Source organism: Penaeus vannamei, chromosome 18, assembly GCF_042767895.1.
Source record: "Penaeus vannamei isolate JL-2024 chromosome 18, ASM4276789v1, whole genome shotgun sequence".
NCBI classification, from domain to species: domain Eukaryota; kingdom Metazoa; phylum Arthropoda; class Malacostraca; order Decapoda; family Penaeidae; genus Penaeus; species Penaeus vannamei.
In genome coordinates, this window is record NC_091566.1 from 21440696 (window position 1) to 21450695 (window position 10000).

Consider the following 10000-nt stretch of genomic DNA (forward strand, 5'->3'; position numbering starts at 1 on the left):
CGCGCCTCGTTTCCGTCGTGATAGGATCCCTTCCCTCCCCCCTCCCCCCCTCCCACATGCGCCGTCTGTTTCCTTCGCGGAGAGAGCATTATTATGGGGAAACCTTGAGCAGTGGTCTGCATGGGTTTGTTTATGGGTTTTGTGTATGTGTATGTGTGTGCGTCTGTGTATGTATGTATGTGTGTTTCTGCGTGTGTGTGTGTGTGTGTTATTACGTCCATTCCAAGTGTCTGCATTTTTGTTTGTGTAAGACACAAATACCTGCACACGGTTGGCTTGGCCTAATTCACTTGGCTATCAATCTTTTTAGACAGAGACGGAGGGACTGTCTGCCTATCTATCAGACATGTCCTCAACCAGGCAGTCCTTCATACGCCAACAGGGGGGATGCCAGATTCAATATGGCAGACATATTGTCGCGACTCTTTCCCGGCAGCAATGACGTATGCAATGTCATGTTCCGGTAACATGTGCGCTGGTGAACCTAATATATCCAAGGCTCGGAGAAAATATCACCCTGGGAGAAAATGGCAGGAACTCACTCTCCCTCCCTCCCGCTCTCTGGTCTTTTCCTTCCTGTCTTTCTCTCTCTCGGTGTCTCTCTCTCTCTCTCTCTCTCTCTCTCTCTCTCTCTCTCTCTCTCTCTCTCTCTCTCTCTCTCTCTCTCTCTCTCTCTCTCTCTCTCTCTCTCTCTCTCTCTCTTTCTTCATCTCCCATCCTTTCTCATTCTTCTCACTACCCCCCCTCCTCTCTCTCTCTCTCTCTCTCTCTCTCTCTCTCTCTCTCTCTCTCTCTCTCTCTCTCTCTCTCTCTCTCTCTCTCTCTTTCTTTCTTTCTCTTCATCTCTCTCTCCATCCTTTCTCATTCTTCCTACCCCCTCTCTCTCTCTCTCTCTCTCTCTCTCTCTCTCTCCCTCTCTCTCTCTCTCTCTCTCTCTCTCTCTCCCTCTCCCTCTCCTTTCTTTCTTTCTTCCCTCTCCCTCTCCCTCTCCTCTCCCTCTCTCTCTCTCCCTCTCTCTCTCTCTCTCTCTCTCTCTCTCCCTCGCTCTCTCCCTCTCCCTCTCTCCCACTCTCTCTCTCTCTCTCTCTCCCTCTCTCTCTCCCTCTCTCTCTCCCTCTCTCTCTCTCCCTCTCCCTCTCCCCCTCCCGCCCCTTCTCCTCCCTCTCCATGTGTGTTTGTGTGTTTGTATGATCTTGGCAGCCGGCGTCCCTTTGTATACTAGGGAAGGAGGACAATAATGATAGTGTGTCAGTCTATGCTGCTTGATTCTTGCCGGGGGCTATGTCGGTGTAAACATTCTCATGGCGCATGGTGGTGTGTATGTGTGTGGATATCGGAGTGGCTGAGTGTGTTTGTTTGTTTATTGGTGTGTGGGTGCAGGAGGTTGGGACATCGTTGAATCCGAATCACGTATTCATGAATCGATATTCTGAGGCAGAACCGTGATTCGTCTGCAGATTTACTCCAAGGAATCAGTCTCTTCAGGAAACTTGGAATGAAAAAAGCGGCGCGACCAGAACCACATGCGTGGCGGCCGCGGCAGTTAGGCTGGTAATGACTGGCTCGGAGACCATGGGAGACCAGGGGAACGGGGGTGGGGGGGGCGGGGGGCAGAGGACCAGTGGGGGCCAGAAGGGACTAAACAACTGCCTCGGCGTTACCACGTGATGCCTGAGGGCGTGAGGTGTTCCCACGCCCACTTCGACCTTGGCTGGTGCTGATTCGGGGATGTAGGTTAGCAGGCCTGGCGATGGACTTCGCTTTCAGGACAGCACAATCGTGACTCAGCGATTGACGTCGAGTTTTTTGCTTTAATTTAATGCTTGGGAGTGCGTGCAGATAACCCAGGGAAGTCCTCACATTTACTTGTCTACCAGGAAAACGAACACATTGCCACCTTTACCACCTCATAACGTCCTCTCACCCTAACTTTCCTTATACCGGTATGAGTAAGCAATTATTTACCGATCCACATGATACTGGAAAGGGCTTTCCTTGGGGGCTTTCCTCGGAGCGCCCAGATCCAGCCGGCTAATATTAACAAGCGTTCGTGTTAGCAACCCGGACACGTCGCCCGGCCGAGTGTGTCCCGAACTTGGGCGCAGACCTGTGATATTTACGGATCATGGATTCACGTGCTCTTTGTTTACGCTTCCATTTTTATCCCAGTCAAGGTGGACAGACCTCTGCTTCTGAAGTGTTCCTCGCGTGTTAGGGGACGTTTTGACGTTTATGCCTTGGCGGAGGGGTTGGCAGCCACCAAGGCCGCTCGCACTGGCGCTGCGGCTTCGTCTTTGCGGCGCTGCGGCTCGCAACCGAATGTCCACGAAGGCAGGAAGAACATACTTTAAACGAGTCAGTTGCACGCTTTCGAAACCATTGATTCTAACGTTGGCGTGCGGTACGACTGAGATTTGTTCGTGTAAAATGAGAGCCTCGCGATGGAATCTCCCACTCGCCGTATCTTGACCGACATGATTCCCATCAGCAAGAGGGGGGTGGCCGTTGTTGTGTATCTGCGCCGCATCCCTGATCACTCTGTACCTAGGAAGTCATATTAAGGAGGCGGAAGCATGAGGAGGAGAAGGAGGAAGATGTCGTTTGACTTGATTTTTTTTTCAGTAATGAGTTTCGATTTTGTTTTGTTTAGAATGGCGTTGTATGGATTTGAACGGTTAGGAATTAGTTTGTAATTTGATATAGGTTATGATGATATTTGATTATCATTGCATTTTTTTTCTTGGTGCAGTTACTTGAACTATTGATGCCTCACACTGATCTCTCCAGACAACATGTGGATAGTCTTAAAGGGTAGAAAGCGACTTGCAAGGCGGGACAGAGTAATAAAAAAAGGTACTGTAAGTTCCTTCTCATCAGACCTGTCTTGAGAAGCGGCGCCAAGAAACCTTTTTTTTTGTTGCGGTCCTGTTGCAAATGGTCCTTTGTGCTTTGTGTTTCTCAGCCAGTTTCCAGGTATTGCCGATTGCAGAGTTTGCATTTCCTCGCTGCGGCCATTTTTTTTTTTATCGGGCCGAGTTACCTCATTGTAATCGGGTCAGAGGTTGCGAGTGTGCCTCTGGGTTGCGTAAGTGGTTTGTGTGTGTGTTTGCATGTTTGTGTGCGTATGTGTGTATGCGTGCGTGCGCGTTGTGTGTGTGTGTCTATCAGCCGGTTGTTGAGTATATTGTCTTTGTACGCGCTTGCGTGCGCACACGCACACACACACACACACACACACACACACACACACACACACACACACACACACACACACACACACACACACACACACACACACACACAGAGAGAGAGAGAGAGAGAGAGAGAGAGAGAGAGAGAAAGAGAGAAAGAGAGAGAGAAAGAAGAAAGAAGAAGAAGAAGAAGAAGAAGAGAGAAGAAAGAGAGAAGAGAAAGAAAGAAGAAAGAAAGAAAGCAAGGGTTAAAAATAACGGTAATGAGGATGAGAGAGAGTTCGGATGAGGGTGGAGGGGGTGACGGGGGGAGGGGGAGAAATGTCGTAAACAATAATATCCGGAATGACAAGATCGTATTATTTCTAGTCTTATTTTCCTTTCTATTTTAATGAGACAGGAAAGAAAAGGGGGAAATAGAAAGGGGGAGGGAGAGGGGGGAAGAGAGAGAAAAAACAGAGAGAGAGGGGAGGAGAGAAAGAAAGAGAAAGAGAAAGAGAGAAGGAAGGGAGAAGACAATCACAGAAATACCCAGAAAACAGCACAGCAAGAAGACTGGCAGGCAGAGGGAAGGGAAAAGGCGAGAAACAGAAACCCGAAAAGCGAAACAATTCCTCCCATCTATCGGACGAGGCGATCAGAGCGCCATTCGGAAGCGCCTCACGCCCGGGCCGAGCATCCCGCCCAGGGAAAAGAGCGCTCCGACGCCCTCAGGTGGAACGTGAAACATCGAAAGCGGATTGAATTAGAAATGAGAATCATAATTGGTACGTATTAGCAGCCAGCCCCAGCGCTTTGCCTCCGCCCACGGATATCCTGACCACGCCCGTGGCTCCCCTCCTCTCCTGTGATTAGTCATCACGCCCCCCTACCCGCCCATGCCTCATTCACACGCCCATTGTTCACACTAGGCTCACCAAATGGAAATTCACCGAGGCGTAGAGCCAAGTTTGTGTGAAATCACCCTGTTTGAATGTTTTGCTTTCTGACTTCGATATATATGGGGTCACATTTTTAATAATAATGTGACGATTTCCATTTTTTTAGATAGTCTGACATATAAAAAAATCGCAAGCATTAAGACGATTTGCATTTTTTAAGTAGTGTGACATTATAAATAATAATAAAGATAATTCCGCAAGTAATAGAATACAATCACATCTTTGTAGTGAATTGATTTCCATTTTTTTTAGAAATTAGTATGACATTAAAAAAGAAAAAAAGAAAAAAAAAACATACTCCGCAAGCATTAATATACAATCACATTTTTAAGATTGTCTCTTGGTCTCGTATTTTTCTTCCTGTCCAGCTGCGCGACACATCAAGGGGCCGACGTTATTCCTATTCTTAATCACAGTCTACGGGCGTGAGAGAGTGACCGCGGTCGTGTGGCTCCCCTATTGTTTCTCTTGATTGACGCCCGGGACTTTCACTGGATTCTTGGGGGCGTTTGAATGACATAGAAAAAAGGCTAACCTGGTTTCGTTTTCTTTTTTTTTTTATTTTTTTTTTTGTAGGGGAGTTTTTTGTGTGCGGTGTTTTCGTTTTGGATTGGATTATTTTCGTTTGTTTTTATGTTTTTTTTAGATATTTTTTATTAATATATATATTATATATATATATATATATATATATTTTTTTTTATATATATATATATATATATATTTTTTTTTTTTTTTTTTGGGGTAGGAGGTGAGGGTGTAAGTTAATAAGTTTTAATTTATTACATACAAGTAGTAAAGTTGTGTTTCCACTTTGGAATGGCTTTTTTTTTTGTCTTTCTTTGTTTTTGTCGATGTTTTGAAGGTGTGTTAATGGGTGTAATCATATATGGGCAATTTGGTATTTGTATTATGTATGCGCTCGTATTCGCGTGGCCTCGGGGTGGTTCTAATGGCATATCCAAGGCCACGTTTTTTTATTGTTTTTTTTTAGACATTTATTTATTCGTTTTAGATCGATTACCTGCGATTACATCCTATGAATTATGGATATTCTATAGGGGCCTCGTTAGAGAAATCATCTTAAGGGCGGAATTACGCTGCTACTGTGACCAATCATGCTACAGTAGATAATTCAAGCTGTCATGTTACATCATTTAGGTAAAGCCGTATTTGGCCAAACAAGCCAGGGGTTGGGGGAGGGAGGGAGGGTAAGAGGGGGGGTATGGGTAAGATTAGGGTGTGGGTAAGTGTAGGGTAGGGATATAGGTAGGGATATGGTTACATTATGGGTAAGAGTAGGATAGTGGCAGAGTATGGGGAAAGGTAGGGTAGGGTAGCATCTGGGTATGAGTATGGGTAGGGTATAGGCAAGGTAAGACGCAGGGGAGGAAGGGAGGAAGAATGGGCGTAAAGGGGAGCATGGGTAGGGTAGGGCAGGGCATGGGCAGGGGGTCGCTGGGCGTTCGAGCAAGAGGGGCGGGGGAGGTTCCTCTTACACTGGAAGCTGAGGTGCTTGCCGTGACCTGAATGTTAAATGGCTTGGATTATGCACTCTCGCCTGGCTTGGCACCCGCGCTTACCGGGCCGGGCCGCGCTCTGCCACGGGGGCGTTATTTGGGCGGCGGTCTGGGGCCTATTGGGTGTAATTGGGCGCTGGTCTTGCGGGTTTTGCTGCAGTTGGAGTGTGGACTGTGGTTGAAGGGGTTAATTTCTTTTCCTGCTTTGTGTGTGTGTGAGTGAGTGAGTGAGAGAGAGTGAGAGTGAGAGTGAGAGTGAGAGAAATAGAGAGAGAGGTAAAAACACAGGAAGGAAAGAGAGAGAGAGAGAGAGAGAGAGAGAGAGAGAGAGAGAGAGAGAGAGAGAGAGAGAGAGAGAGAGAGAGAGAGAGAGAGAGAGAGAAAGAGTAAGAGAGAGAGAGAGAGAGAGAGAAAGGTAAAAACACAGGAAGGAAAGAAAGAGAGAGAAAGGTAAAAACACAGGAAGGAAAGAGAGAGAGAGAGGGAGAGAGAGAGAGAGAGAGAGAGAGAGAGAGAGAGAGAGAGAGAGAGAGAGAGAGAGAGAGAGAGAGAGAGAGAGAGAGAGAGAGCGAGAGGGCCACACAGACAGACAGATGTAGAGAGACAGACAGACAGATAAGCTTTGAGACAGATGGACAGACAGACAGACAGACAGACAGACAGACAGACAGACAGACAGACAGACAGACAGACCGGCCCAGACACAAACATCCAGCCCCAACCCCACGACTTCACCCCCTGGGAGGGCCGCCCCGGACCAGCGCTCGGCGACACGGGAATCCTAAGCAAGAGATCCTCAAGGAGATGGGTCCTCCAGGAAGCCTTGTCATGACGCCATTGTCATTCCGCCGTGGCATTCGCGTCATACGGCCAGGTTCTCTCAAGGGCACGGCGGCGGTGGTAGTGGCGGCGGCTCCCTTGTCCCGGGGACACTGCCGTCTCATCCTGCACCATCCTACGGGGACTCTTCCTATTTTTACTCTCGCTCCTCTTCCTCCTTTTTCTCCTTTCGTATATTTTTCTTCTTTTCTGTCTCATATACATTTAGCCGCTCGCTTATTCTTCTTCATCTCTACTACTTCTTCTTCTTCCTCCTCCTCCTCCTCCTTCTTTTTCTTCCTCATTTTCTTCTTTTCCTGCTGCTCCTGTTGCTGGCTGCTCCTCCATCCTCCTAGCAGCTGCAGCAAGCGTTTGGTTACCTCCTCCCTCCTCCTGCTGCTAGCTCCTCCTCCTCCTCCTCCTCCCTCCTGTTGCTGTTGCTGCTGCTGCAATCCTCCTATACCTCCTCCTCCCTATACCAGCTCCTCCTCCGGCCGATAATAGTAAATGGCCGTAAGTAAATAAGTAAATGATACCTCCTCCTCCTAGTCCTCCTCCTCCTATACCTCCTCCTCCTATATGCCTCTCCACCCTCCCCCACCCTCCTCCCTCCCTTTCTATACTCCGAAACATTCGTCTCCTCCCAATGTTCATATAAGGAATATCTCCCCCCCCACCCCCTCTCTCTCTCTCGCTCTCTCTCTCTCTCTCTCTCTCTCTCTCTCTCTCTCTCTCTCTCTCTCTCTCTCTCTCTCTCTCTCTCTCTCACACCTTGCACACACATATCATTACACACACACACACACACACACACACACACACACACACACACACACACACACACACACACACACACACACACACACACACGCACACGCACGCGCGCATTGGGAATCCTTCTTGGTTTTCATCTTCCTACTAACACGAGCGAGTCATCACACTAACGAGTATAGCCTACACACTTAAGCAAGCGACATGTTGATCACACTTTTTCTTCTTCTCTCTTAGGGAATTCCCATTTTAGGAAAATGTACCTGTGAATATAACACTTGCGTTTTTAGTGTTATTTATTACGGCTGAATAACGCTGACGCAACTTTTGTCTCGGGGTTTTTCCACAGGCAAGGTGAGAGAGACATGAAGTGTGAGAGTTTGTGTGTGTGAGAATATGTGTGAGAGTATGTGTTTGTGTGAAAGTGTGTGTGTGTGTGTTTGTGTGAAAGTGTGTGTGTGTGTTTGTGTGAAAGTGTGTGTGGGGGAATATGTGTGTGAGAGTATGTGTGTGAGAGCATGTGTGTGAAAGTATGTTTGTGAGAGTATGTATGTGAGAGTATGTGTGTGAGGGTGTGTGTGTGAGAGTATGTGTGTGAGTATTTGTGTGAAAGTGTGTGTGTGTGAGTATGTGTGTGAGAGTATGTGTGTGAGAGTATGTGTGTGAGGGTATGTGTGTGAGAATATGTATGTGAGAGTGAGTTTGAATGTGAGAGACAGAGCAAAGACAAAGAGGGAGAAAGTAAGAGATGGGGAAGATAAAGAGAGGAAGAAGGATAAAGATAAGAGGAGAAAGAAAGAAAGAGAGGGATGGGAAGAGGAAAAGGGAGAACGAGAGGATAAGAGGGTGGAGAGTGAGAGCCAGTAAAGAGAGAGATGAAAAGAGAGAGAAGGAAAGAGAGGTAGCGGGATAGAGAAAGAGGGGGAAAGGGAGAGAGCAAGAGGCAAGGAAAGAGAGAAAGAGTGAGCGAATGAGGGAGTGTAGAAAGGAGACGCGAGGAAAGAAAAAGATACAGCGTAAACCCCTCATTGTTTTCATTATCCACGACAATGAGTTCCGTGAATTATAACCGTACTAAAAACGAGGAAATTCTCCGTAATGGATGTTTGTGTTTTTTTTTTTTTGTGCGTGTATTTTATGCGCTTCAATTCACTCTTTCATTACAGTCATCTTCTTATGTTTTGAAGTTAATTACCTTACGTTATGGCTGGCACTTCCGTCCGCTTTTGTGTCCAGTATTGCGAATTATTCTCATTTTCACTTTCATGTTGTTTGTATTTTAACGTCGTCGGGGTTTAACTTCATTCATCTGTCTGCTAAACTCTGTTCCGATCCTCATTCGTCTGTATGCTATACCCTGTCCGAATCATCATTTGACTTTCGTTGCAGTTCCCTGAAAATTAGTTTCAGGTGAAAGCTGTATATTTATATCTTGCATGGTAAGTCTTACCCAGCGCTCCCTACTCATCTCCCCACACCCCGATACCCCACACTTGACCCCTAATCCCACCCTACCCCCAACCAACATCCTATCCCCTACCCCCCACACCTTCACACCCCCACCCCCTCACACCTTCACACCCCCACACCCCCACACCCCCACCACCACCCCCACAAGGCCGAGATGGACCACCATTAGCCATGAGAACAAGACGCCGCACCATGCCATGACCTGTTCTGGGCCGTGGCTATGCCTGGTGGCTCAGGTGCTCGCTATTCAGGTGTGTGTTGTGCAATCTTACATCTCGCCCGGTGATACATGCTCGCCTTAGGGGGCTGGGCGGGAGGAGAAGGAAAGTGAAGGGAAGGGAAGAAGAAGGCGAGGAGAGGGACTGAGGGAGGAGAGGAGGAGTGGGGGGAGGGGGAGGGGAAGGGAGGAGGGGAAGGGAGGATAAAGGACATAGGAGAAGAGGAGATGAGAGGGGGGAGGGTAAAGGAAAGTGCAGAAGAGAAGAGACGAGAGGAGAGGAAATGAGATGAGACGAAAGGAGAAGAGAACTGACAAGAAAAGACTAGAACAGACAGGAACGGACACGAAGAAACGAAAGCAAGGAAGGTATGAAGGGAAATGAGGTTAGGGGAGAGAACTTAAGGAGAGGCAAGAAAAAGGAAGGAGTAGAGAAGGGAAAAGAGTAGAAAAAGGGAAGGAGAAAGAGAAACAGAATAAAATTGAACTGAACCGAAGGCGGTAGCGATGCCCAAGCGAGGATGATAGTGTGCTGTGCCGTCGTATTCTCGTCAGCGAGTGTGTGCGCCGTGTTCCTAAGAGTTAGGCTGTGTTTATGTTTTCATGAGGGCGACGCTTCAGGTATGAGGCAGGCAGGGCAGAGTGTTGCGGGCTGGGTGTTGCTATTTTGGAGATGTAGCGCGTTGGTTGTGGTCATTAAGAAGCTTTGTTTTGATGGCACTAAGGAGATTATGTTGTATTTCTCTAATGTATGTATATTTTATTCAAATCGCACTAGCATTCTGTCTGATGGTTGGTTCCGTTTTCAAAGGGAAATCTTTGTCCTCGGCGAAGAGCGGCACGTATATGTTGGCACGAATTAAGTATCCTGTGCGACGGAGGCGTGACTTGCGCCCAGTTCTGCGTATCAGGGACGAATAATGTTATTCATCGGAGCGTTTTATTCAGAAAAGGGTTGCGCGTCGCAACTCGAGCTCTCCGACAGGACGCGAGAGAGGGGGCTTCAGCGGGAGGTCGTGGGTTGACGGGGTGTTCTTTACATCGCCCGTATTGTAAATGCTTGATTTTTGT

The 10000-nt window shown here is 47.7% G+C and overlaps 1 protein-coding gene across 1 annotated transcript in view; it reads left to right on the forward strand.

Annotated features, from left to right (window-relative positions):
• Positions 1–10000, forward strand: part of siz (Brefeldin-resistant Arf-GEF family protein schizo) — a 408468-nt gene that overhangs the window by 142625 nt on the left and 255843 nt on the right. The gene's annotated exons all lie outside the window — the stretch shown is intronic.